Source organism: Triturus cristatus, chromosome 2_1 (genome assembly GCF_964204655.1).
Source record: "Triturus cristatus chromosome 2_1, aTriCri1.1, whole genome shotgun sequence".
Classification (NCBI taxonomy): domain Eukaryota; kingdom Metazoa; phylum Chordata; class Amphibia; order Caudata; family Salamandridae; genus Triturus; species Triturus cristatus.
Window position 1 is genome coordinate 884,632,761 of NC_140581.1, and position 27,805 is coordinate 884,660,565.

A 27,805-nucleotide genomic window follows, 5' to 3' on the forward strand; every position below is an offset into this window, starting at 1 on the left:
AGCTCCAAAACTCTGACCCTACGAAAAGAGCGTACAGGCATCATCAGCTTACTATCTTATTCTGAGTTTTTGATGAGCTGTTCTGGAAGCATACTAAAGAGATTAGGAACAGTAAATGTGAAATGACTCAGAAAGGGTTTTATCAGCCTTCCAGGCACAAATGTCTTGTCAAAACATGCATTAATTGAGGGAAGAGATGCTGCTGAAGGACAGAGCCATTCAAATGAAATGCCTGATAACATTTTTGGGTAATTCTTTTTCACCGAACATTTAGTTTGGCACCCCTTTTAACAGTAATATTCCAGTCCCTTTATAAGAATGTGGAAGCTATCTTTAGATGTGCTTTCAATCTGAAAAATTAGCCATTAAAGGAAATATTGAGCCTATAAGAGAGTAAATGAATCTCTGCTGGAAACCAATGGTGCAGGTCTGTGGGGCTACAACAAAACTGGCCGCTGAAAAGAGCAGAAAACAGTGTTGTCAGTCCCGGTTAGCACAGCCTCTTTAGTATGCCAAGAAGAGCTGGGGTTGACATACCTGGAAGACTTGGTGGGATTTGTCCCACTATTGCTTTGGGTAATTATTTGGGACACATCTGAGACTGCAGTAACTAGAACCTGTATTGCTGATTGCCTGTCATTAGACAAAGCAAATCAAATTCCATGGTTATCTTACATAAAACATACTTTCAATGCACTATGTCTCACAGACCTCTAGGATAACCCCTCCATGATTAGGCGTGGTCTCAAACTGTGTGTTAAACAGCGCTATTTGCACTATTGTACAAACATACATCTGGAATCTGCTCAGGCCAAAACTTCCATTGTCAGGTATGCCTCTATATCTACAACACTTAGGGGCTGATTTTGATGTTGTCGGAAATGGCTCCAACCATCGGGCGGAGCCTTTCCAACCGTTTTAAAATATCCTGTTCGGATTTCTTTCCAATCGACCTATTATAATGTGGTCAGTCAGACGGAAATCTGAACAGGCTTTCAGAATGGCTTACAACGGCATTTGGAAAGGGGCCAGTAATCCCAAGGACGGCTCTTTCCGCCCGAGGGATCACGATGGCAGACTCCCACAGCCTTTCTGTACCGGCCATTCCGACACGGAAAGGCTGTGGGAATCTGACATTGAGGGCCTCCAGCAGGCCCCCAATGGGTGCAAGGCCTCCGGATGGCAGTCTAGGGGGACATCTATGGTGCACCCTTGTTGATCCCTGCACCTGGTGGCAGGCACCCTGAGGTGCCTGCCATGGGTGCAGGGATGAATTGCACCTCAGCTCTTTACCATGAGAGCATGCATTCAGAACAGAATGCATGGTCCCATGGAGAAGAGAGAGGTTGCAGAGTAGAGTAAGGCTATACTGGAATTGGTCCGATGAAGGGGAATCCCTGACGTGACCCCTACCAAGAAAGGGCTGACCCAACTTTCTGCAAGGAGGAAAAGGACCAAAACATCTGCAAGCTCCAAAACTCTGATCCTACCAAAATGGCGTACAGGCATCATCGGCTTACTACCTTACTCTGAATTTTTAATGAGCTGTTCTGGAAGCATTCTAAAGAGATTAGGAACAGTAAATGTAAAATGACTCATAAAGGTCTTCTGGATTTTATGAGCCTTCCAGGCGCACATGTCTTGCCAAACCATGCTTTAATTGAGGGAAGAGATGCTGCTGAAGGACAGAGCCATTCAAATGAAATGCCTGATAACATTTTTGGGTAATTGTTTTTAACCAAACATTTAGTTGGCAGGCACCCTGAGGTGCCTGCCAATCAATCAATCAAGCATTTGTAGAGCGCACTAATCACCTGTAAAGCTCTCAAGGGGTGGGGTGCAGCTACCGCTTGAACAGCCAGGTCTTGAGACGTCTTCTGAGGGCCAGCAGGTCCTGGGTCTGTCGCAGGTGGGTGGGGAGGGTGTTCCATGTCTTGGCGGCAAGGTAGGAAGATGATCTGCTGCCGGTGGTCATCCTGTGGATGCATGGAATGGTGACGAGGGCGAGGTCAGCAGAGCGAAGCTGGCGGTTCGGGGTGTGGAAGGTGAGTCGTTTGTTGAGGTATGCTGGTCCGGCATTGTGGAGTGTTTTGTGAGCGTGGGTGAGTAACCTTAAAGGTGATCCTCTTGTTGACTGGGAGCCAGTGCAGGTCTCTCAGGTGGGCTGTGAAGTGGGTGTGGCGGGGGATGTCAAGGATGAGGTGTGTGGAGGCGTTCTGTATGCGTCGTAGTCTTTTCTGGAGTTTTGCCGTGGTTCCTGCATAGAGGGCGTTTCTATAGTCCAGTGTGCTGCTGGCGAGGGCCTGGGTGACCGTCCTTCTGGTTCCAGTGGGGATCCATCTGTAGATCTTGCGAAGCATGAGTAGGGTGTTGAAGCAGGAGGAGGAGACGGCATTGACTTGCTGGGTCATTGAGAGCGATGAGTCCAGGACGAAGCCCAGGTTGCGTGCGTGGTCGGTGGATGTCGGTGCGGCTCCTAGTGTGGCCGGCCACCAAGAGTTGTCTCAGGTGGAGGTGGTGGAGCCAAGGATGAGGACCTCTGTCTTGTCTGAGTTTAGCTTCATGCGATTGTTCTTCATCCATATAGCGATAGCCATCATTCCTTTGTGGAGGTTGGTTTTGGCAGGGGCGGGGCCTTGGTGAATGAGAGGATCAGATGGGTGTCATTGACTTAAGAGATGATGTTGAGGTTGTGCGATCGAACAATGTTGGCGAGCGGTGCCATGTAGACGTTGCAAAGGTTTGGCTGAGGGATGATCCTTGGGGTACGCCGCAGGTGATCTTGGTGGCTTCAGATCGGAATGGGGGAGGCGGAACCTCTGGGTTCTGTCGGTGAGGAAGGAGGTGATCCAGTCCAGGGATTTGTCGCAGATCCCTGCATCGTGGAGGCGTGTACGTAGGGTGTGGTGGCAGACGGTATCGAAGGTGGCCGAGAGGTCCAGGAGGATGAATGCTGCAGTTTCGCTGTTGTCCAGCAGGGCCCTGATGTCATCGATGGCAGTGATAAGGGCGGTTTTGGTGCTGTGTTTGCTGTGAAATCCGTATTGGGACGGGTGCAGGTATGAACTGCACCTCAGCTCTTTACCATGAGAGCATGCATTCGGAACAGAATGCATGCTCCCATGGTAAAGAATAGGAGTGCGACAGAACAGTGTTCGGTCGTATCCTAATTGCTGGGTTGCAACCGACGACAGGAGGTTGTTCGGTCCCAGTTCCCAAATGATGTCGGATGGACTCAGGCCCGTCTGACATCGTAATCGGCTCCATAGTGTGGAGCCATACGAAGGCTGGATAGAGAATTCAACCCACCTGTATTGGCTAACTATCCCCAGGCTGGAAACCTTGGACATCAAATTTGTTTTCCCCACAGCAGACATTTGGAGTAGGGATCTCCCACCTTGTGGGTGCGACAGCACTTCAATATAGAGCCCTAATCGCTTTATCCTATTTTGCACATTATACATGCAGCCAAGACGCTCCTTTTTGGACCCTGTTCTCCACAAACAAAATCTGAGATCTCATAAAGAAGGGCAAACATATTTGCAAACTTTAGGCTCGTGGGAGTTGTGCTATTCTGTATTAAATTTATAAAAACTGCTTTTTATATCTGGAATAGATATGCAACCTAATGTACTGTTCCTTGAGGTCCACTTTTAATTTTTTCATGTATCATTTTTATTATGTGTAAGAAAAGTTTAAAGATATTTGTCATTGGATTTCCTTTTTCAAAAAATGGATTGCATGTCTTTTTCTCTTTATGTTATGCTTTTATGGCCTTTGGCCGAATAAAATTTATTTGACTTGACTTGAAATGCCTGATATTAACCTGAACTGTTGAACCTCTAGGGACAGATGAGAAAACCAATCCGCTCCCTCATGCATCTCCTCAATAGAGCCTGGATTAGGTTTTGTAGGAGCAGGCCACTACTACAAAATTGGATGAAGAGAAAATATTCTTATCTAGTACATCTAATTTGTTGCAAACAATATCCAAAGATGAAGTGTCCTCAGAAATGAGGAATTCCTGGAGAGAATGTATTCTATCAATGAGTCCACTTTTTTATCTTGAGACAATTCTGCTTAAAACTCTGACTATAGACTACTGCTAGTAAAGAAGTCAGGCCACTCCACGTTATTCCCTTCCCCTTCTGTATGTTATGCAGAACACTGTGCAGGAGAACTCAGTCAGACTCTGGTACCGTCCCCCCAAAAAATTGTCCCCCAACTTATGGGAGCCTGGGTCAGTAAAGGCAGATTAGTGTGCACATGCTGCAGGGCTTAAGTCAGCTCAGGCCCTGTCCATAACTAACCCTTTGTTCCAGTTCTTCTTCCACAGCTTCAGTTTTCAGAGACAAAAAGCTTGCATTTCTATTATTTTTGTGAGGATGAGACCCTCATGGAGTTGAAGGCCAACTAGCACTGATTTGGTGATCATTTCTTGCAACTGGGCAGACAGAGCCAGCCTATGAGCACCTTCTTGTAACTCAGTTTCTAATTCTGAGGACAGAACAGGTTCTGTGACATGGTGTCTCTTTTGGTAGCCTTCAAGGTTCCTGGTTACTTGGCAGCACATTTTTGTGAACTGTGAATACCACGTTTTTAGACCAGGCAAGGTGGTAGTTTGGGGCTAAAGAGGTTGCACAGAGGAAATGCTGGCTTGGGTTAGCTGATAGCAGCAGCAAGAAGGAATATCCTTATCCCCACTAATGTGCTGCAAACATAAAGCATGACTTCAACACATCCATGACTCATCTTTCCCTGAGAGCCCTAAAAAAATCAGGTACTTTCAGGGGAGAGAGGAGGGTGAGGGGGGAACACAGGGGAATTTTTGTGGAGGAGTACCTCCGGAGCAGGATGTCATCACTAGCCACATACCCAAAAATAAAGCCTACCTATGCTTGCTGAAATACAGCCACAGGTACAGGAAGGGACACCTTCTTACTGCTTGAAGAAACTCAGGCCTAATCATCAGGCTCTCAGTGTCATAACTTTGAAGAAATATTCAATAATATATGTGTCCTACTTTAAAGCAGAGTATGGAGAGGCATATATTATCTTCACGACACAGAGAAAGATGGATGTGTTGTAGTGAAGGCCCACATTTACCACTCAAGGTAAGGTTTTTTAGAGTAGGAGAAAGAAGGCAAACCTCAGCATGTAACGAATGCAGTGGTTAATTTGTAAAAATATTAGGCCTGGGCGGTAAACTCCATGGCGCTAGCGGAGTTTGCGGAGTTTCCTGCACTCTGCGTTACACGGAGCTCGCTTAGTTCTGAAAAACTCTGCTTTGCCCAGCAGAGCAGAGTTTTTTTCCTCGCTCTCATTCACCAACGTAAAGTTGGCGAGCAAGGAAAATCCACCTCCCGGTGAGATTTTTCCTCGTTCACGATCACCAACATCAAGTTGGCAAGCTCAAGCGTGGAAAATTAACCTCCCGGCGACATTTCTCAACAATGTTTCTCATTGCAAGTGGTCATGTATGCTCATGACCACACGCGTTGGGAAACTGCCCGTTCGCTTTGAGCGGCAGAAAAGGTAAGCTTGCGCTGTGCATGGTGCTGTTCACATTGATTGCCCAGTGCGTACAAGCATCAGGCACTGTACAATCACCGCAAACAGCATTTTCTACCATACTCCGCCTCTCGCGGAGCTCCACGTAGTGCGATGGAGTTTTTTTGCACCTGTTGGCGCTGCCTAACACAGAACCAACAACTAACAATGAATCAGAACAAGTGGGAAGAGGATGTGGTGTAATGGCAAGAGCTACAGACTTCAGTGTTGGGGGAGCAGGTTTGAGTCTCGGTGTGGGCTCAACACCCTGTGATTCTGGCCTAATCACTTAATCTCCCTACGCCTACCAAACTTCATATGTCCATAACTGGTGCTCAAGCACCGGTGTTGATGATTAAGTGCCGGTGCGGAGCACTGGAAACCACCGGCTCAAATTAAGCACTGATTGAATGGAATGAGGATGATGGAGGAGGAGGTAATGCATCAAGTGTCAACGCTGTATGCAGAAATGCGTCGATCTTCCACTTCAAAAACCTTTTGTGTATCAAACACTGTGAGCGTGATTCACAAACTGCACTTTGTAGTACATCTTCTAATACTAAAAAAATAACACAATTGCAATTGTCAAACTATGCGTGCCTGCGCATTACCTATACATATGTGTGTGGATTCTGTGCACCAACTGCAGAGTTTCCGCACATTTAAGTACACGTTTTAGTAGTAAATGTGGGTGAGAGGAGTAAAAGAGGTTAATGAGGGTCAGAGAGGGGTTTAGGTAGTGACGTCAAACACCCACACAAGATTAAACCAATTGGATTCCTCTGGGGTTGGAGGCATGCAGTTTACACCTGTGTAGTAGGTTTACATTCAAAGTTTGTGAATACCGAAAGCAGTAAACACACTCTAAAATGTGAACTTACTCAAAGTGTAAGTAACCTACGGGAATCAGGTCTTGTGTGTTATGTATTTGTATGCATGTTAAATTTATTAAATCCTTAAAATCCCCTTTTATATTGTGATAGACAATCAATCTGCTTGATAAATTCAGAAATATGTCTACTTGTGCTGGTCTGTTATTTGTATTTGCCTCATAATTTCAAATCCTGAGTTACAGGGTACGAAGAATGCAAAGGTTGGGGTGTCTCAATGATATTGTATTAAATGGCAAACAGCTAATTTTATTTCTCTATAGGGTTGGGGGACAGATGAAGACACCCTCATTGAAATCCTTGTTTCGAGAAACAACACAGAAATCAAGGAGATCCTTGAGGCCTACAAAGAAGGTCATTTTTAAGTACCTCAGTTAAGATGTATATGGATAGGACCGTTGACCATGATTCATCTTTGGATTTTATGTAGCTAAAGCAGAGGAATTAATAGTCTTAATAGGAAAGTGTGAAGCGACTGTGGGAAAGACCAGAACCACTCTTATAATAAATGTATGTAATTTGCATTTTGTACCCTTATTTATAAACTGACTTTTCTACATACATTTGTATTTTTTCAAAAAATATGCACCCATCTTGCTTTTCTTTGCTGAAACACTCGCTTTGAATGAATAATATTGACTTTGTTAATTTGTTTCCTTGAAGTCACTAATTAGGGCTTCACATATATAGTTCTTTGAATCAACAAGATTTTCTGTGATAAAATTCCTTGTAGGCACGTTTACCTTATTCTGATCTACTTTCTAAAAGTGCCTTTTTCATACGCACAATTTAAAAACCATCTTTGCTAAAAGATGTGTTATTAAATTCTGAGTTCAGTGAGCCTAAACTTTATTTGTCCATCTTGTCCCAGTGGGAAGTTATACTTGTAAGATGTTACAAAGTATTTCCCATTCAATCCTGTTGGGCAGATAGCCTTTCAATAGTGAAAAACGAAATTGGCAGTATTTTATTATCAGGACATGTCACACACATGTCCTAACTTTCACCAACATTGCACCCTGCCCATAGGGGTACCTTGGGCCTACCATTGGGGTGCCTTATATGTAAGACAAGGTAAGGATTAGGCCTGGCATGTAGGTGTACTTGCTAGGTCAACATGGTAGTTTAAAACTGTGCACAGACACTGCAGTGGCATGTCTGAGATAACCTTTCAGGGCTTCTCATGTGGGTGGCACAATCAATGCTGCAGGCATACTAGTAGCATTTGATTTACAGGCCCTGGGCACACACAGTGCACTGTACTAGGGACTTATCAGTAAATTAAATAGTCAATCGTGGAATAACCAATCCATAAACGCAATTTATACAGAGAGCATATGCACTTTAGCACTGATTAACAGTGGTAAAGTGCCCAGAGACCTATATCCAACAACAAGAGGTCAGGAAAAAATACGAGGAAGAAGAAAACAGTTTGGGGATCACCCTGCAAAAAAGGCAAAGTCCAACAATCGTATTTACTCACCTCTGCAGTTTCACATCCACGCTCCTAATCCTGCAAAACAACCCTCTTTTCATGCTGTTATCATCTTAAGTCTGTTTGTCATATTGCAGTACATCTCTACTCAAATTACTTGACACAAGGTGACTATCCTAATCTTCTTACCCAACTTTCATTCCTTGGGTACTTTTATCTTCTTACCTCTGTAAATGGTCTTACACTGTGTCATCAGCTAACTCTAATTTGTTTTCAAATTTCTATGTCAGAATGGCATCTAGACTTTCCTAAATACTGTTTACAAAAATATTCCTTCATTGGACATACATTTTCTATTATAAGCTCCAACGGGTGATGTCAGAAAGTGGATTATTAGTTGATGTGAATGGTAGTCTTCTTTAAGTAACAATGACACTTTTCCTCACAAGGTCCATTGAGGTCTCAGTAATTTAAACCTGAGCTCAATCTTTGATAGCTGTAGCACAGAGTGGACAGGCTTAAATTAGGAAATATGAACAAAGAAGTTAACAGTACCAAAGTGTTAAACAGTAGAGCACAATAAACATCCCACTTCACAATTTATAAAAAAACAGAGAAAAACTTTGTGAGCCAATAGACACCAAAACAACAGAAAATCAGATGTAGAGAAGCAGAAATGAAATTCGCTTGCAAGGACCAGGGTACTTCTGATGAAAGTGTTCCTTCTGACTTAGGGCCTAATTTAGATCTTTGCGTATGGGTGACTCCATCACAATGGTGACAGATATCTCGTCTGCTGAAATATAAATCCTATATGATATAATGGGATTTATATTTCAGCAGATCGGATATCTGTCTGCACTGCACTACTGTGTCATAAGAGCATAGTCGTATGATTTTCCTTGACCACCCCTCTATTAGTGGTGGCAAAGGAAAACATGGATTTAAGAGGAAAGGTCCTTCAAGGTCTATATTGATTTGGATTCCAATGACAGCCTTGGTGACCAGAGGTGGGCCTTGCAAAATGCGCACATCAGACTTGTGACAGTGTCTTTCTGTTTTAATCCCATAGCATTTTGCGTCTTAGTGATCTCGGAAGTCAATTTACTTTTTTCAGATGTTATTGTATTCAGAAGCCTTTTGAATGAAGTAGATTTTATCAAATAGCTTTTTGATACTGTTTGGGCTGTGGGGGCTCACCCAGTGAATCCAGTGCCCTCAACTTTGTTAACCCTTGTATGCTTTTGCACACACTAATACAGACTCAAGCACAGTAGTGGCCCATGGAGAAAGTGGTGTGGGCGGTGGGGCGGGGCAGGCCAGGGGGTAGGAAACACCGGAATATGGATGAACGGAGTTAAGTAAAGAATTAAATAAATAAAACAAATTTTGTTGCACACGCTGCACTCCCTCCTTGGGCCGCTACTGCCCAATCAGGAAAGGTTTCAGCTCCACTCTGCAATTATGTGGCTAGTACATGTGTTTTTCTGTTTCATTTATGCAGAGTTCCACACTGAGCTGTCTAACGATATTAGCGATGACACCAGTGGAGATTTTCGGAAAGCTTTGTTGACACTAGCCAAGGTGAGCATGCCATGCCCAGGAAATTCTAAGTCTCTAAACAGAGCCTTGTTCAAGTACAAGCTTCTTTATTGTTCTTTTTTAATCACTCATTTGGATTTTTGCTCACATAGATTTTCATTGCACGATAGTTGGTCTGTTTGATGGGATGTGTTTGGCTTTTACTTGAAAGGATATGATTATCTTTAGACTGGTAATGTTTAGTTAGTTACATGTGGTTTGAGTCTGCACATTTAAAAACAATTCATGCTGCAAATCTGAATTTAACGCATAGTGATTGATCTTTTTCAGGGTGTGAGAAGCGAAGATACTCGTGTAAATAATGAACATGTGGACAGTGATGCATGGGTAAGTATTCCATGTACAAGTTCTTAGTGGTCTTTTTCTTCTAAAAGCAATATGGTAGTCATCTTTTCTCTCTCATTTATTTAAACAGTTAAGAATGTCACAAAAAAAATGTCAGAGTGAGTACTCTTGACGGATGTCATAGAATATGTTTTACTGTTACATATAGAAATAGACATAAATTAGTTAACTGATCTCAATTTCCTAAAACAACATTTCTCTCAGCCTTTTCATTTTACTGGCATATTGGCACAAGTACATTTACTCATGCAGTTGTCCCTAACTTATTTTAAATTATTTGCATCTCACCCTTTCAGAAAAGACCACATGCACTTTTGCTGTTTTAGTAATTGTTATCTTGAAATGACTTAAATGCTAACCTGTTTAAAAGCCACTCTGCATTTTATTTCTAGTTAAGGACTGAAAGACTACACTGTTTTAAAGTTAAAGATGGGTTGCATGCCAGAATATCAACTGCAAAATATGGATATAAACATTTCATACTGAAAATATTTAAGGCCACTATATCAACTTTCGATAGTTATAAAGGCAAGCACAAAAATATTGACATCAAAACCATAATTTTTAAAATATATTAAATACAAAAATTTGGATTCCAAAAACATAGATTAAAAAAGAGATGGTGACTTGAATATTAGAACAAACTCCAACATTTCTACAATATATAAAAAATAACTGCAATGCAATTCACATTTAATTTAATATTTTAATTTAAAAAATTCTAATGTTTTGCAAAGAAACAAAAATATTTATCATAAATAGGTAAGCATATACATATGGTGCAGTGTAATATATAGCTATATAATAGCTATATAATATTGTGAAATATGTTTTATTAGGAAAATGATAGTTTAAAAATAAAAGCATGTATATTTATAATTAACATATAAATAACAAAGAATATTTTTTCTAAAACCATACAAATATATACAAAAAAATCATTTAAAAAACCTCCTATAAGAATGTATTTTTTATTACAGTTTAAATAAACACTCTAATGTAGTAATTAGCATTTGGTATAACACTGGTCTAATATTTTCATAATTTTAAATGCTTTATGCATCCATAACAACTTATAAATACATTTAATAAGTAGTCATAAGGGTATTATTTTACTTTACTTTACTTAAGCAAACATTAGAAAACTTTAGGAACCAGAGGGTCAAATTTCCTATTTAAATAACAATCTCACGAACATTAGGGAAAGTGCATAAAGAATGTGGGGCAGGATGGATATACTATTCTAACTTCAATCCCTCTTAAAATTCAAGAAACTGCAATGTTTTTTGGAGGGGTGGGAGGCAGCCAGATTTAGTATTTTAACTTTAGTCTTCCTAACATTAGGACAAGTGCATATATTTTGGATATTGAGCTTTAATGTTGTGGTTCAATCCTCCCGAACACTGGGAAATATCCCTATATAGGGGGTGGGTGGGTTAAATGTAACACCAGCCCTGCAAACATTAGAGAAAGACTGCATATATTTGGAGATGTCAGGTTTATATTCTAACTCCATTACCACTAACACTGGAAAATGTGCATACATTTGGGGTGGGCATATTTATTATTATAAATCAAGTCACACTAACATTCGGGAAAGTGCACATATTTGTGTGAAGCTTTTTTTTTCCACTCTAACCCCAGTCCTACTAACTTTGACAATGTGCATATATTTAGGGGTTCCAATTTACTATTCTAATGCAAGTCCTACTAAGATTGGGAAAAGTGCATATGTTTGTGTGCGTGGAGGTCAGAGTTACTCTTCTGCCTTAAGGATGAAGAAGTGCATTGATTTTTGGGGTACGAGGTTTACTATTCTAACTCAAGTCCTAATACCATGGTACAAAGTTTATATATTGTGGGGAGGGCAGATTTCCTATTCTAGCTTCAGTCCCAATAAACACTGGGGAGTCCGTATATATTCGGGGAAAGGTTCAGATTTACTATTCTAACCTCAATCCCATTAACATTAGGAGAGTATCAGAGGAGGCAGATTTACTATTTTGACTCCAGGCCCACACACATTGGTGAAAGTGAATACATTACGGAGGTTTGCTTTGGTATTTTATTTCATGTCTGACTGCTATTGCTGAACATACACATTTTTAGGGTGAGAGCTTTCATTTGTGGAGAGGTGTGGCTCACTGGTTAGAGGCGGCAGACCCGTAAGCAGAGAATCGGCCAGGGACCAGGGTTCAATTCCCGACGCGGCAGGGTCGTGGACCAGGGTCAAAACGGATTCGATAATTCTCGCCTCGGTACCTACTCTAACCAGGAACACACTCGGCAACTCTGGGCATTAAGCTTGCCTCATCTCTACAACGGCCCCCCACAGACGCCGGGGATGCCTGGTTTCACCTTGGAGATACCCAGTAAGGGACCATCTCACAGGGAAAACCAGGACGGGTTCCCCAGCGGTCTTCAGCGCCAGGATACTCCGACAGGAGTGATAGTGCGCTTTACAAGTACACACACACACATTTGTCGTCCTAATTAAAAATAGCACATTTTCAAAAAGTAATATATTTTCAATTTTCCAATAAAATATTCTAGCAAAATTCACAAAGGTTTTATAATTCAGTACCCCTTGAAATCATTGAAACAAATTAAACATAAATTGTCTGTGTTTTTAATAAAACAATGTATCAAATAAAGTACTTTTTAAAAGATAAATAAATGAACCCCAATTTTTCAAAATACTTGTTCACTGATTTAGTAATGATACTAAAATAAATAATTAAATAGTGTTATAGTATTCATTTCATATTAATTAATATACCGTTGAAACAAAACATTGACAATTCACTCCCTATTTAGCAGAAAAACTACAATTATACATACAAAAATTTTTAAAATACAGAAAAACTAATTGAACCTACCAATATAATATTTAAGATTACATTAAAAACTAGAATTCTCTAAAATTGTAATCATATGTATTAACTAATATCTAAAGTTAAAACACCACCCAATAACCAGAGGCCTCCGGGTGGAAGGGGGCCTGCTAAGGGCCCCCGACGTTGGTTTCCGACAGCCAATTCATGCTGAAGAAACCGATTCAGAAAGGCTGTACGAATCTGACATTGTAATGCGTCGGTCGGAAACGAGGTCCGTGGAGGCGTACGAGTCGGCGTCTACTGAATTTTTCCGAATGCTGTTCGGATGTGCGTCGGAACCGAGTCGAAAAGTCAGAAAGGTTTCTTTTTTGATTTATTTATTGAGCTTCCAGACCAAAAAAACATTTAAACAATTACAATTGTAAGAAAAGAAGGAAACAATAAGAGTAATTCCGTCACAATATACATATATCTGATGCAGGGAAACTTCCTGCAAATTAGTGTACAGAGGCATAGTACTATACAGTAGAGGGGGAGCAAACTGCTCCTTGGAGATAATTTACAATTGTGCCTGGAATGATCAGATATAGTGCAGGCTTACACTGTGTGAAGACTGATTCCTAGGTAGGACCCAGTGGCGACTCGCAGCATCCTTGTACCTAATCAGTACTTGGAAACAAATGTCCAATGAAGAAATCGAGATTGCTTCACTACTGCCCCATGACGCATCCCCACAGTGAGAGGGAGGAGTAATTACCTCAGTGCTCCCATTTACTCCATACCTGCTAAATAATCCTGGTATAAACTCCAGAAATTCCTGGGGCGACTTTTGGGGGGAAGCAATTCACTATATAACTCCGTCTGTGTATTCCATTATAGCATGTCCCGAGACAATTGTGTCATGGTGGGGTGGGGGGGTCTTCTGGCTCAATGCATTGCTACCACCCATGTAGCTATGAATAATCCCATCTCTACAAGGCGCCTAACACCTTTACATATCTTTTTCGTAAAGCCCAGTAGAGCCACCAATGGGTCTGGATGCAGGGGCTCCCCGGTAATGTCGCTAAGTTTCTGAGAAATAGCAATCCAAAAGTTGGCTACATCTGGACACAGCCATGCCGTGTGGATGAACACTGCTGGCTCCATACCACATCTCTCACATTCCACCGTGTCTCGAAACCCGTATATATGTAGACGGATCGGGGTGTAATATACTCTATTGATAAATTTGAAGTGAATAAGACGTTGGCGCCTGTTTAGTGAAATGCGGTGTGTGGCTTCACAGCAATCCCGCCAGGTGTCATCATCTATTACTAAGTCTAGATCAGTTTGCCAGCTTAGCCTGGCTTTAGTAAAGTGATATATAGGACTTGAAGGTTCACCAAAACCGTGACGAACCCTGAGCCAATAACTGAGCAGCGTCTTGCAATGGTTTTTTATTATGTATAGAGCAATTCATTTGGGAAAATATATACATGGAAAAATTGGTATGAAAGACACCTATGTATTTCTAAAATAGGAACAAAATATAGAATTTCGAAACAGTAGATATTTGCACAGTTCCGCATTTGTGAGTACCCAAACTAGCATGAGAATTATAGGTCATTTTCCAAAATGATTTCTTTTTTACACATTGTCTTTCATTTGGAAGCCAGAAATGCGTCAAAAGGTAATACCAGTTGCTCTACAATTCTGTGTTACCCTAAGTCTCCCGATCAAAATGGTACCTCACTTGTGTGGGTAGGCTTTGTGCCCGCGACAGGAAATGGCTCAAAATGCAACGTGGACACACTTTTATTTCTACAGTGAAAAATGACCCTTTTTTGCCTCGCTGTAGATTTTGAACCCTAGTTTTGCCGGCACCTAGGCAAACCAAGCAAACCTATACATTTTTTTATTTTTAAACTAGACACCCTAGGAAATTCAGGATGGGGTGACTTGACTGGCTCTCATCAGGTTCTGTTTCCCAGAATCCCTTGCAAACCTAAAAATGTGTCCAAAAAAACACATTTTCCTCACATTTCTGTGGTGGAAAGTTTTTGAATCTGCGTGGATCCACAAATTTCCACCCACGCCGCGTTCCCCAAAGTCTTCCGAGAAAAATGGTACCTCACTTGTGTGGGTAAGCCTAGTGCCTGCGACAGGAAACGGCCCAAAACGCAAGGTGGACACAGCACATTTTCAAAGTGAGAACTGACCCTTTTTTTCCAAAGTGCCTAGCTGTAGATTTTGAACCCCAGCTCTGCCGGCACCTAGGGAAACCTAGCAAACCTATACATTTTTAAATACTAGACACCCAGGGGAATCCATGATGGGGTGACTTGACTGGCTCTCACCAGGTTCTGTTACCCAGAATCCCTTGGAAACCTAAAAATGTGTCCAAAAAAAACACATTTTCCTCATATTTCTGTGGTGGAAAGTTCTGGAATCTGCGTGGATCCACAAATTTATACCCACCCCACGTTCCCCACAGTCTTCCGAGAAAAATGGTCCCCCACTTGTGTGGGTAGGCCTACTGTCCGCGACAGGAAACAGCCGAAAATGCAACGTGGACACACCAAATTTTTCAGAGTGAAAACTGACCCCTTTTTTCCAAAATGCCTACCTGTAGATTTTGAACCCTAGCTCTGCCGGCACCTAGGGAATCCTAGCAAACCTATACATTTTTGAATACTAGAAACCCAAGGGAATCCAAGATGGGGGGCCTTGACTGGCTCTCACTATGTTCTGTTACCCAGAATCCCTTGCAAACCTAAAAATTTGTCCAAAAAAAACACATTTTCCTCATATTTCTGTGGTGGAAAGTTCTGAAATATCCGTGGATCCACAATTTGCCACCCACCCCACATTCCCAAAAGTCTTCCGAGAAAAATGGTACCCCACTTGTGTGGGTAGGTCTACTGTCCGCGAAAGGAAACAGCCCAAAACACAAGGTGGACACACCACATTTTTCAGAGTGAAAACTGACCCTTTTTTTCCAAAATGCCTAGCTGTAGATTTAGAACCCTAGCTCTGCCGGCACCTAGGGAAACCTAGAAAACCTATACATTTTTGAAAAGTAGCCACCCAGGGGAATCTAGGATGGGGTGACTTGACTGGCTTGCACCAGGTTCTGTTTCCCAGAATCCTTTGCAAACCGAAAAAAAATCTCTTAAAAAAACAAATTTTCCTCATATTTCTGTGGTGGAAAGTTCTGGAATCTGCATGGATCCACAAAATTCCACCTACCCCACATTCCCCCAAGTCTTCGAGAAAAATGGTACCTCACTTGCGTGGGTAGGCCTAGTGCCTGTGCCAGGATACGGCACAAAACGCAATGTGGACACACCACATTTTCACAGTGAGAACTGACCCTTTTTTTCCAAAGTGCCTAGCTGTAGTTTTTTAACCCTAGCTCTGCCGGCACTTATAGAAACCTAGCAAACCTATACATTTTTTAATACTAGGCAACCAGGGGAATCCGGGATGGGGTGACTTGACTGGCTCTCACGAGGTTCTGTTACCCAGAATCCTTTGCAAACCTAAAAATGTGTCCAAAAAAACACATTTTCCTCATATTTCTGTGGTGGAAAGTTCTAGAATCTGCGTGGATCCACAAATTTATACCCACCCCACGTTCCCCACAGTCATCCAGGAAAAATGGTCCCCCACTTGTGTGGGTAGGCCTACTGTCCGCGACAGGAAACAGCCCAAAACGCAACGTGGACACACCAAATTTTTCAGAGTGAAAACTGACCCTTTTTTTCCAAAATGCCTAGCTGTAGATTTTGAACCCTAGCTCTGCCGGCACCTAGGGAATCCTAGCAAACCTATACATTTTTTAATACTAGACACGCAAGGGAATCCAGGATGGTGGGACTTGACTGGCTCTCACCAGGTTCTGTTACCCAGAATCCCTTGCAAACCTAAAAATGTGTCCAAAAAAACACATTTTCCTCATATTTCTGTGGTGGAAAGTTCTGGAATCTGAGTGGATCCACAATTTTCAACCCACCCCGCGTTCCCCAAAGTCTTCCGAGAAAAATGGTACCCCTCTTGTGTGGGTAGGTCTACTGCCCGCGACAGGAAACAGCCCAAAACGCAAGGTGGATACACCACATTTTTCAGAGTGAAAACTGACCCTTTTTTTACAAAGTGCCTAGCTGTAGATTTTGAACCCTAGCTCTGCCGACACCTAGGGAAACCTAGCAAACCTATACATTTTTGAAAAATAGACACCGGGGGAATCTAGGATAGGGTGACTTGACTGGGATTTGACATAAGCGCGACATGCGCGCCAATCGTGATTTCAGGGAAACCAGTGGGGGGGCCTCAGGAGCTGGGGAAGCTCTTCTCCAGCTCCCGAGGCTTTAGGGGAGAAAAGGTAATCCCTCTGGTGCCCGCACCAGAGGGATTTCCGGTGCTGTGTGCCATGACGAGCTGGACTCGTCATAAGCACATGCCCACTGTGTGCCATGACGAGTCCAGCTCGTCATGAGCACCGAAGGGGTTAAATAGTGGATAATGTCATTCTGAATGGATTTAAGAATTTCTTTATCTATAACAATATTATTCATTCTTCATTGTCTTCATTAGGGTATAGACACCCCAAAGTTAAATTCTAGGGAAATGGATGCATGGGCTGAGATCACAATTTGCTCAATTTTTGAAGATGAGTATTGTTGAAGGAATCGGTCTCTACTAAAAGGTAATCAATCCTAGAGTAGAAAATGTGAGGTTGTGAATAACATTTTTAATCACTACCAGTGGTGTTGTGGATCCTCTAAATCGCTAATAAATTATGTGTTTTTACAAAGATTCAAAAGTTGGGTATGAGCTCTTTTGGTAATAGAAGGTCAAGAGTTCTATCTAGAGAAATATTGAAATCCCCACCCATTGTTCCACCGTTATGTTGTGGGATGTCTGAGATAGCTGTATTTAAGGAAGACCAGAAGTCTGGGTCATCATTGTTTGGTGCATAAACATTAATAATATAGTACTTAGTCTCCTCTTTTTTAGCTAGGATGATTACCTATTTGCCTAACTTGTCTTGCTGATTTAAGGTAGCAGTGATATTAGATGTTTTAGATATATGCGTTACAACATCATTTTTCTTTTGATGTGCAAGATTGCTAAACAGTCACTGATCCAAGAGTATTTGAATTTTGAGGAATCTGGAAACAAATATTGTCTATTGTAATAAGATTATATCCTCCTTTAAACTGTGAAAGTAATCAGCTACCTTTTCCCTTTTAACAGGATGATTTAGCAACTTTGTATTTAATGATAGCATGTTAGTGATTGAGCAATGTTAGCACACATAACTTCACTATGAGCAAGGTAGGCACCATAAAGTATCCATTAGAGATCAAATGGTAGAAGATTAAATATAATGATGATGTACTAAATAGGCACCAACAAGAGAGAGCATAGCAATGCAATAACCTATTACCCCAACAAGTTGTATCTATAAATGCACTCTCACAGGCCAGATTGGGAAGGAGGAAAGGAGAGAGAAAGGAGGAATCAAGATATGGGACAGAAGAAAGATTAGGCATAATATACCAAAAAACGCTGAAGCCCTAGGGATCACAACCCCACCCTTTACTAAGAACTGGAACAGTAAGAGTTGACATCCAGAGAATTTATGTCATTTCTTGCTAGGAACATGTGGTGTATGTAATGACTGCAGAACATCCAAGCAGAATCCAAAATTAATATTAACTTACATTTTATCAATGAAGCAATTTCTGTTTGCATGTGGTAATGAGATCAAAAGATACCTTAATATGAGATGGGGCTAGTAATATAACATCAGTGACAAACTCTGTAATGTTAGGTATCTAAAAGCCTTATACAGAGAAGAAGAGTTGGTAAAAAGATATATATAAGATACCATAACCCATTAACCAAGAAATACAAACTTTCGCAGTTTGAAGACAAATAAGGACTGGGTCAGCGGACCATTTCCATCAAACAACTATAGCGAAATTAAAGCCCAGTGGCCAAAATAGTGAGATATGGATCCAAGAAGATTCTGGGTTTGTCGTTGCAGATGATATTAAAGTGGGTTGGACCCACAAAAAAGTGTTGAATGAATAGAGATCAGAGCTGTTGGCTGAGGGCCAGAAAGCTTTGTCTGCACAGAATTGTTGGATTAGTCCTGAGCAATGACAATTTTAACCTCTTCCATGTGTTGATATCCAGTGGTTTGAAGCTCATGGTTCTTGGTTGTTTCTTACTTTTAAATGAGTCTGCAATAGATTTGCCTGAGGGGATTCTGCGAGCTCTCCCAATTTCGAAATTGTTACAGAAAAATATGTTTATGATACTTGGAATTCAAGAAATTCCACACAAGAATTTGCAGTATCCTCTACACCTGTGATTTTTCAGATCAATACCTTCAAGGAGAGAGAGTCAAGTTTAGAACAATTGGAGTTGTTGAGTTTCAGTTATATCGATCTATCATCTTCTCAGTAGCTGATATGAGACTCATCTTCGATGACTCTTCTAGCCAAATCCTTAAAGTCCTTCCTTAACCCTTGAATGTCCATTTGCATTATATCCATGTTTTTTCTGGTTATCTGCAAATCATGGTACACTCACTGTAGAATAAGATCCATGTTTGTGATTTGATTAGTTTTAGATTTTAGAGGTGACTCTGACAGCAGGGATTAATGTATTTTTTGACCAGTCATCATCTCTTTAGTGTCTTTCATGTCTTGTTGTTGCTTTTTGCCATACTTGTATAAGAAATAATAAAGTAACAGTCTCAAATGAAGGTATGTTGTGTAACATCGAATGGTTTTTTAACCAGACCTCAAATGCTGAGGCTGAATGTCTCCTACAAATTAGAATGGCATTTGAAATAGGACAAACAGAAGGTCTATAAGCAGGGCCACTGGAATTATGTGATTGTACTGCTGCAGCATTTTTCAAATAGTTATAGATTTGCCGGGTAGTGACAAAGCAATAGTAGGAGCAACTCCTAGGTGAGGGTAGTGCCACTTATCACTGTTTAAATGTCAAAATCGAGGCCTAAACAAATGAACAAGAGTCGTCATGGGTAGGTTCTGTGTAGGAAAGTGGGATCTGCTTCTTATGGTTACCCCCACTTTTTTTTTTTGCACCCACTTTTTTGACTAGTCTGGCTGGGATCCTGCTATTCAGGACCCTAACCTATCTGCTTTCTCCCTTAAATTGATATGTATGTACTTTGTTACAACTCCAGATTAGATACTGGGGTGCCCCTATCAGTCCCTGGTATATGGTACACATGTACCCAGGGCATAGCTCTCTCAGGGGTTGAAGCATGTATTATGCCACCCCTGAGAGGCCATGCAAAATGGAACCCTAGGTCTGCGACTGCAGCCTGTGTAAGGTGGTGCTTGCACCGCTTACCTTAGATATAGGTTCACTATATCTATATATATCACTACACTTAAAACTTTGTAAGTCACCCCTATAGCAGGCCTTAACAATCCTGAAGGCAGGGTGCTGGGTTTTACATGAGAGGGTGATCCTGCATGAGCTGGGCCGCTCTGCAGTCTTCGGAGACCATTCGATTGGGCTGTACGTGATACAACAAGACATATAGGTAGAGGTGCATTAAAACCTCACGGTAAATGCTATCTCAAAATGGACTGCAACAAAGTATGTCGTGTTTGGTGTCAAACACCTTGGAATTATACCTCCACACCAGTAACAGGTGTGGAAGGTATGATTCCTCCCCGCAGAACCGAGGTTCTTGGGGTACCTAACTCTACCGGTACCAACTTTCTCGAGCCTTACAGCACAAAATGAATGCTGTCAGACACAAGTCTGCCCTCCTGCTGCTGAGACAAACTCGAGCAGGGGAAGGCAGCACAATAGGCATCCTGTAACAGGGAGGTGTTACCACCTCCCAGACAGGATTTAGTGTATTGAGGCTGGGTGGGTGCACTGTCTCAGTGCCAGAAAGTCTGGCTCAGGGGCACATTAGGTGTCCCTGTGCATTTTCCAGCTCAAACCCGTTCTGGGAGCCATTTGCTCTTGCTCTGGCGCGAAACTGGACAAAGAACATGGGAGTAGCCTACCCCCTGTCCTGCCCCTCCCATAGGAGGGTCCCTAGAATCTGTCCAACCCTCTCCTGTGTGTATAAAATGGGTTACCTGGCTACAGGACATTAGATTTTACATGGCAAAGATTCTGCAAGAAGATACCACTACACTTTGACCGTCTGGACACGCTGGACTTCGCTGGAACTCCCTTGGGCTCGACTACGTCTTCTCTTGCGGTCCCCAGTCTCGTCAGTGTCCGTGATCCATACAGGCTCCGTGCCGGACACTGTGGACCTGCAAGACATCACAAGAATCTCGCTTGGAGTGAAGGAGTCACTCCCCCGCAAACGCAGGCACCGTAATGCATCTGAGCAGTCGGCTGATCCTGAGCTCCTGCAGACTCTGAAGGATCCAACAATACAAGAGGTCGGTTTCTGAAGGTCTCTGAGGTTGAGCTGCCCTCTTACCAAGATTGAGGCAGATATCCCTCATGGGGACCGCATAACCCATACCCCTGTGAACCGCATTCACTTGCAGCTGCATATGCTTGTTGTTTTGCAACAATTCTGTGCATTGGATCATTTGTAGCCCTAACCCCAGCGCATCTTTTCTGAGAAGGCCTCTGGCCTACTTGCAATCTGTGCCCTGCTAGATGATATCCTGTGAAACTGTCTGATGTCCCCTCGTACTCCTGTGCCACCGGCCTGTGAATCCACTTCAGGGTCAACTTTGCTTTATTTGGGCTCCCATGGTTTCTCCAAGCCTGCCCTGACTCCCTTGCTGTGGTGAGCCTCCAGGTCCATGCTGGCCCAGATCGATACTGAATTTGACCATCTGTGTTGCTTGCCGCTTCCAAGCCTTGTTGGTGCTCCCGCCAGACACTGACCCCTCAGCACTTGACATCCTTCATGTGACAGCTCGTATCTGGCTCCTGGTTGTCCTAGACATCTCCTGGTCAACACACCTGAAGCACCCGACATCGGTGGGCATTCGTTTAGCGAGCCCCTGGCCACTCCAAAGTCACCCAGACTCTGTCCCCTCTGCTTCCAGGTTCTTCTCATCTAGAATCCATGATTGGATTTCCCAGGACACTTTTTTACTTCCGGCAGCAGCATTTCTTTGTCGACATCCATCGAGAACGACAAGGGTTTCCGACACCACTTTGTGTCTATGCACCCGGCTCCTCTGGGATAGGTAACTTTGGTACAAAGGTATCCACGGGTGGGGTGGCTCTCCAACCTCCTAAATTCCTAGGGTTGTCTTCATAATCTGCTGGGAAGAGTCCTTAATCTTTAAATATCCAACCACGATGTTCCCATTGAATTGTACAGAGCACGCAGTCGTATTCTCACTCTGCACCCGTTCTCTGTAGGGTCCCTACTTTCTCACCTTGGGTGGTTCCTTGGAATACCAGAAATTCTACACCTTCTAGACTAGGTCTAGTCCTGAGTCATGGTTCTTATACCACTTATTTAGTATATGGTGTGGTCTCCCCCCAGAACCCACCGTGTGTTGTGCTACTTTACTCTTGATTCTTTGCACGTGTATTATTTGATTTCTGTTAGTCCTCATGTAGAGAATACTAGAGAGTGTTATATATAATAAATACATATTTTTATAACTACTGTGTGGTTTTCCTTTCATTTAACCAATACTAGAAGGTTGCATTCTGGTAAAACAAACATCTTAACATTCATTCAAGACTTAACCTGAAGGCTGCTCTCCATAGCTACCACTAGGATAGCTTTCTATAAAGGTTATCTTTAAGCTAATTACCATAAGGGTTGTTTGGACTGGTGCAAGGTGCCCACTGTAATTAGTGGACAGCATATTCCAGGCCAACTTCTCCCAATCTGAAATCAAGTATTTGCGAAATGATTCACTATCTTTCAAGCCAATTTCAGTGCTAAAACAAGTACTGGAGCTACTAATAAATGCCTGTTGCTAAAGAAAGAGTTTTAGTCAATTACTACAGTCTATGGTCCTGATTATGATGTTGACATCATCGCGGAACCAGGACCGACCGACCTTCGGTTGGAGGTTCCGCCCTCAGAATTATGAAGCGAAGGCATATGGCGCAGTCGCATGCTCTTATTTCCCTATAGGAGCTTGTGCTGCAGCCCTAAACTGGCCATAGCACAAGCGCTGATAGAGAAATGGGAGATTGTGTTTATCTCTGCACCATGTGGTTGGCACCTCACGGTGCCTGCCACATGGTACAGGCCCCCAAGCGGTGCCACAGAAAGAAAACTCACTTACCGACAGGCTTTCCATGTCGAAAAGCCCAGCATGGAAAGCCTGTCTCAAACCGAGCATCGTAATCCTAACGGCATAAACTCCATTAATAGACGGTCTGAATTGAAACCAACGATCTTGGTGGGAAAGCCTCCAACCTAAGGTTGGTGGCTTTTCCACTCAGATTGTAATAGGCCCCTATAAAGTCAATCTATTAATCTGTCACAATTTAATGTAGACTATCTATAAAAAACTGTTCTGAGATGTATTACAGAAATGTGCGACTGGATGATAGGTAAGGCTACTGTTGTCTGACATTTGCCTTCATTTTATGGGAGTGTGCTTTCTGCAATTATGGTCACCACTACACACACATAAAAGGTGATGGGAGGAATGCTTGCAATTTGTCTAAAGACTGGTAATCGCTTGGAATAGTGTCCAAAGTCCAAACCCACCATTTGTTTGCACACCATGTCACCTTAGTTTGCACCCAGTCAAATCAGCCTTGACCCTGATCTTCATGGGAACAGTCCAGACCAAACTGTCACTCCAGGTCCTCCTGGAACCAGAACACAAGCAACCTAGGGCTGGTTTCTCCCTGATAAGGGCTTACCAGCCAGGTACAGCTTGTTTCCAGGGCGCATTGAGTACAGTACCCATGTCTGGGTATACATACACTTGCAACTTAGGGCGGTACATGAAACACAAAAGAATTGATGGGAAAATGCTTTCAATTTGTTCAACCACTTTACATCACCAGAAACTAAATCTGTATCAGAATCTGTTGCTGCAAGGGTATGGTTTGTAACAACTGAAGATATACATTTGATTGGTGTGTAAGAGGTGAATTTGAGGCCAGTTGTCTTGGCCTAGGGGCACCTCAGGGTTAGTTCACAGTTGTCTTAGGCAACAATTAGCTCCATGTAGATTGACCAAGAACTCTCTTTCCACTCCTGGCACACCGTTGGTTTTCAGGGGCAGTAGATAGGGCTTTTTCTATGAGATTACTCTAGAATTAAAACTCTAATTCAGTGTGACAGAGTGAACAAAGACAATAAAATAAATGTCGAGTCAAAGATATATCTTTAAAAAGTACAGGTCTTTCTTTGAAGAAGCAAAAGGAAAAGAGATAAAATTAGGTTCTCCAAAGAACAAATGTTTATAGAAAAATGTTATTTTGAAACATACATTGTTTGTTGCTGCAATACCCAAATGGGGATATTTTATTTTGACAAATCCCACAGATAAACATGCGTCCAGGGTGGCCATCTTTTAAAAGAATTTGTGCTTCAAGAATTCTATAATGCAGCATGCCACAAGCATGGGTTAGAATTCTGTGTCCTTTTAACGTGTTGGGCCAAGTAGGCAAATTATCTCTTCCCACGGAAGGTTGATCTTTCCACCTCATTGTTAAGTGCATAATAAGGACGTTGTTGGGAAGACCTTAGAATTCTTCCTGTAAGTCCTTTATTGTTGATTGGTGGCTCAAGTAACAAAAGTATTTTACTAAACTTGCATACTCTTAATCTGGTGAACTGTTAATGAGCTCAATTAGCCGCTATTTTTGTTTCAAATATGTTTTAACTTCCTTTTTCTGGAATTTCCTAAAATGTAAGGGGTCGGTCACGCACCTAACCTGCATCTGCGAGTGTTCTGATAGCTCGCTCTCTCCTGAAATCCCTGAGAACTAGTCTGTTAAGACACCAACTCAGAGTGACACTACTCGCACTTCTCTGAAGTGCTCACTACTTGAAAAAAGACAGCTTCTGTGAAGCCAGAACGTGGGCATCATTGAGTAATGGGAATAACAGGAGATGTAACATCTTGTAATGGATCAGATTGTGCGTACACCTATTTTTTGGCGGACAGAATGATGGGAGGTATAGTCGTACAGATACAGAATAGCCAATTTTTTGACTACAGCACACTTAAAATAATCAAGCACTTCTTACACTCACATGTGTCTCTCATCCTTGTCAGGTAGCATGGCTACATTTGAACTAGCTGACTAGGAGATCCTCTCTTATATTGACTATGACTAAAAATGAGACATAGGATTAATGAAATGATTACCTAATATTGCTTCTCCCTAACATTTCTTTAAGTCCTGATTCGCTTGACTATGCTATTATAGACCTATCTCCCAGATTGAATCCGTGGTTAAGGTTTTAGGTAGAGTTATTTTAAATAAAGCTACTGAATGGTTGGACGACACTGGAATATTAACAGAATGTCAATACGGTTTTAGAAAAGGTAGAAGCACTATAGATCAGTGTCTAAATTTACACCTTTTGGCTGAGAAATATACAGTGGTGAAACAAGGTACGTTGCAGCTCGCCTTCATGGACTTATCCTCGGCCTTTGATCTAGTAAATAGATCAAAGTAATGGACAATATTGATAGGTATGGGGATGGACCGCTGTTTAGTCTGTTTCCTAGCAGATCTTCATAAGGATCATTATGCCAGGGTCAGAGTCAGCCAAGATGGCAAATGAACTAAGCACTTTAAAATTGACAAAGGGTCATGACAGGGCTGTATTTTAGCCCCTTTGCTTTTTACACTTTATATAAGTAATTTAAACACCTCCCTTAGCACTGCCACTTTAGATATCCCACATACAGGAGACAGGGTTATTCCTGCTCTCCTACATGCTGATGATGTGGTTCTTTTGGCCCGAACTGCAGTTGGCCTACAGAGACTTTTGGATTAATTTGGGTCCTTCATGAATCATTGGACCATATTGTTAATAAAACCAAATCGTACACAATGACAATGGGGCAGAAGCCAAAAAAATCCAAATCTTTTTATTGTGAAGGGGTTAAGTTGTCAAGAATTTCCTCTTTCTCCTATTTGGGAGTTTTTTCGATGAGAGAGGCTCCTGGACTCCCCAAGTTAAGGGCGAAAAAACTTGCAATTTCTAGATCCATAGCTGCTATACAAGGTTTTGTATCCCGACTAGGAGCGAAGCCCCCTGAAGCTTTGCTCAAAATGTATAGATCTAAAAGTATTGCTATAGCAAGGTATGGGTGTGCGATTTGGGGATACAAACCTGTAGTACAACTTCAGCAAGTTGAAAATACATTTATGAGATATATCCTGGCGGTTCCCCAATCTACCCCTACCCCTACCTATGCTCTTCACCAAGAGTTGGGTAGTGGTTTTGTTAAGAACCAAATTGGGCTGGGTCCTGTGGTATGTTGGCTAAATACATGGATTAATACAGAACTGGCACTGAGTAGAGAAATTGTCAGGGACTGTGTAGTGCTGGACAATGTAAGTAAAATCTAATTGATACAATATGTCAAGTCAACGCTAGGTAAAATGGGACAATCTGAACTTTTTGCCACCCCAGAAAAGATAGTGATAGAGGACCTGGTTTGGGTTAATGTACAATTTTTAAATGGGCTGTCTCCAGAGAGAGAGGCGCTGGATATTGTGAAACCTACGGTGAGAGCCCATTTCCAGTTAATGACAGTCCCACGGATAGAACCGTACCTGACAATTGTCACAAAACCTTTTCATCGACTTCTAACCAGGTTCCGTTTCAATCTCATTTATTGTCTTTTAGCAGACGTACAGGGTGGAGTGGGGTAAATGATTTAGGCCCCTGTACATGTGCCAATTTTTCCATTCAGGATACCATACATTTTATAATGTTTTGTGAGCATTTTAGCACCATGAGGAGAAAGCTTTTAAGCTCTTTTTAAAGGGGAGGGGTTATGTGCAAGTTAGACCTGCCTTATTATATTTGCAGCTGTTAAATAACCCTTGGGAGATTTTTAATGTTGCTTATTTTCTGGTGGCAGCAGTAAGACATAGGAAGAAAGGGTGCTAGAAATGTTTAATTGTTGATTGATTTTATATGTTGATGTCTGTTATTCTTAAGGCGCTGGCGCAAATACAGCGCCAGCGCTTTCTCAAGAAGGTATTCCCTCATTTGCATGGGGGCCCTGAAAGTTGACTGTGTTGAGTAGGTAGATTTATGTCTACATTTCAAATCATAAATCGTGGGCATTTGTTTGGTTGTTGGAACTGTTGTAGCCTCCTCAACTTGTAATATATTTGTCAATCAATCAATACAGTATTTGTAGAGCACAAACTACTCACCACTAAGGGTCTCAAGGCGCTGTGCGGTGTTGGGGAGATTAAGTGAGCTATTCCCCAGAGTCACATGGTGCTGAGCTGCCACGGGAGCCGGGAACCGAACTGTGATCCCTGCGCTCGAGAGTCAGGCGCCCCGGCTGCTGAGCCACACATCTCCCTACCTATTTGTCATAATTAATGCCCTCCATAGATCTTCCATTTGTCCCTTCATCCCTTTGTGCAACAATCTAATTCTTCAGTCTATGAAGCAGGGATCCATCAGGATCCCCTGTATTTATACCCAATCTCAGCCTTTGCTAACTTTGTCTGAATCTCACACTTCCTTTAATTTTAACAACACTTTATTCATAGTCACCACTTTAATGTCACCTGGTTGGCTTTCTAAATGCATGCCTCTTCCCCCAACATGCCAATCATGTCTAGGGTGGTGGTTCTGAAGAAAAAAGTGAAATGTTGGGGGAGGGTAGCAGTCTCACAACTGACTGCAGCTCAGTGAGGGCAGAAAGAGAGATACCATCACACACGTGCAACACAAAGAAAACAGAAAACAAAGATTTATCAAGCAACTCTGGGTTTCTGCTGACTTTTTGAGGGAGTTTGGGGGCAGTAAACCCTCACATGTTATTCTACAAGTGTCAACGAACAGAACGTAACATTGACACAAACTCAGAGCATCTCTATCGAACAGTAGTGAGATGGGGGTCCTTCATCGTGACTCCTCCTTCCGATGCTCATGAACAGTAATCAGGCATCGTCATCACCACCCGACTGGTAATCCAACACACCAT

General features: G+C 42.2%; 1 protein-coding gene across 1 annotated transcript in view; it reads left to right on the top strand.

Annotated features, from left to right (window-relative positions):
* LOC146866038 (annexin A1-like) overlaps positions 1-27,805 on the top strand; it is a 178,255-nt gene that overhangs the window by 124,743 nt on the left and 25,707 nt on the right. Inside the window, exons 4-6 of the mRNA XM_085640792.1 lie at positions 6,704-6,794; positions 9,380-9,459; positions 9,748-9,804. The gene's annotated coding sequence lies outside the window, so the exon portion shown is untranslated. The remainder of the gene's footprint in view (positions 1-6,703; positions 6,795-9,379; positions 9,460-9,747; positions 9,805-27,805) is intronic.